A 1,927-nucleotide genomic window follows, 5' to 3' on the forward strand; every position below is an offset into this window, starting at 1 on the left:
TGCCTCTGATGCCTTATCTGATGCCCAGAATGGCGTCCTGTGACCTGATCGTGTCTGATGCCTAGGACATCCAACCACCCCCAAGAAGTCTTTTCACCCAAAGCATATAATTCCCCCAGCCTTGGCCCCATAACTTATATGGACTCCCAGCTTCTTGACCCCCCAAAACTCTGACATTCTTACTGTATGTCGCCTACGGTCATCCCAAATCCTCCAGCACCCTTTGACCTCTCAGGATTCCTGACTTCCCGCAACCTGTGAGTGCCACACATCCTCTGACCCCTCAGGACCCCTGACCCCAGAGCTCACCCTCGAGCCCTACGTAGCCAGGCTGGGATACGAAGTTCTGATGTCCCAGAAACACCAAACACTGGTACCGTCCCGCATCGGAAAGCTGTAGGGAGGCGATTCTGACAGGGCAAGAGGAGAGACAGAGAGGTTCGGGGTCAGAGTTGGACACTGGGAGGGGGTCTGTCAGAACGGAAAGAGGGTGTCCAGCCTGGAAGCTCGTGACAACCACGAAGTAGCTCCTATTATTAACTCATTTTGCAGAAGAGGAAAACGAAACCTAGAGGTTCCATCACACACTCCAAGCCACACGGCTGACAAGTGGTCGAGCTGGGGTTCCCACCCAGGTGGGCTTTCTGCCCCCTGCGTGACGGAGGTGAGGGTGGGATTTGGGGATATGGCCACACACCTGAGCTGGCTGACCACTATCCAGTCATCCTGCTCATCTTCACCCAGGGGCACCTGGGTCTGGGTGCTGTCCGCGAGCTCCAGGATCTGTCCGTCCCGAAGCCAGTGTACCTCGGGGGGCTCTCCCTGAACCTGGAGCTGACACCGAAGGGTGCCTGTGAGTCCCCGGGCACCTGTGATATTCCCTGGGTTACCCACGAAAGGACTTTCTTCAGCCTGTGTGCCTGCAGGGGCGATGGGAAGAGTTAGCTTAGGAACCCCCCCAGCTCCTTCTGGCCCTCAGTTCCACCCTGTCCCTGCCTGCCCACCGGCCGCCAGGACCCTGCCAGGCCCTTAGGCCCACATAGTTGCAGAGTGACCTCAGAGCGGGGTGGAGGGCGGAGGCTCTGAGGGGAGGATGGGAGTCCTCCCAGGGGACTGGGATCCAGCGTCCATCCCATCGGGAAGGAGGCTGGGGATCTGGCAGCCTCCCACGCCCTGCACTGCCTGGCAGGGCCAGCCCCTGCCCCCTCCGTCCTCTCTTAGGTCTCTAGAGACTTAACAGATCATGCTGGTGCTGGTGGATGGAGGGGAAGAATCAGGGGTCGGGGGAGGGAGATAAGGGTGGTGGAGGAGAGAGATAAGGGTGGCGGAGGAGTGAGAAGCCAAAGAAAGTCAGGCAGGGGAGACGAGACAGAAGGAGCAGAGATACAAGGAGCGACAGAAAAAAATGAAGAAACAGCCCTCAAGAGAGAAGACAAGGTGGGCGCGGAGAGGGGATACAGTCACAGAGGGAGGCTGAGAAGAGAGAGAGACTTAGAGAGCGGGGAGAGAGAGAGGCAGAGACTGTGAGAGAAACAGAGACCCACAGAGATAGCAGAGCTGGAGGCAGAGACAGAGAGACAAAGTGAGAGCCTCCTCCCCAGAGATGGCGTGGACTGGTGGGGTAGGGACAAGTTGGAGGGGGGTGTTGGCAGGGAGAAGGGTTTTCCCCCAGGGCTCCAGAGCCCTCCTCATCCCGCCGCCTGACTCGGTCCACTTGGGAAAGATTTCTTCCTTCTCGGCAACCCCCAGCTCAGCCCCTCTTCCCATGGCCCTCTTCTCAGGTCCAGCCCCCACCCCTGCCCTCAGCTTCTCCTTGTCTGTCTGTCTCTCTGGGTCCTCTCTTCCGTACCCCCTGCCCTTCAGTTCCTCTCTCTGTCTTTCTCTCCCTCTGCCGCACTTGGTGTCTCTGAATCTGTCTCCTTCTCTT

The 1,927-nt window shown here is 58.5% G+C and overlaps 1 protein-coding gene across 1 annotated transcript in view; it reads right to left on the bottom strand.

The window, feature by feature from the left end:
- AXL (AXL receptor tyrosine kinase) overlaps positions 1-1,157 on the bottom strand; it is a 54,146-nt gene extending 52,989 nt beyond the window's left edge. Inside the window, exons 1-3 of the mRNA XM_011983514.1 lie at positions 1,056-1,157; positions 698-920; positions 310-410 (exon numbers count right to left, since the gene is read on the bottom strand). The gene's annotated coding sequence lies outside the window, so the exon portion shown is untranslated. The remainder of the gene's footprint in view (positions 1-309; positions 411-697; positions 921-1,055) is intronic.
- Positions 1,158-1,927: the final 770 nt, after the last annotated feature.

Source organism: Mandrillus leucophaeus, unplaced genomic scaffold (assembly GCF_000951045.1).
Source record: "Mandrillus leucophaeus isolate KB7577 unplaced genomic scaffold, Mleu.le_1.0 Scaffold106, whole genome shotgun sequence".
Taxonomy (NCBI): domain Eukaryota; kingdom Metazoa; phylum Chordata; class Mammalia; order Primates; family Cercopithecidae; genus Mandrillus; species Mandrillus leucophaeus.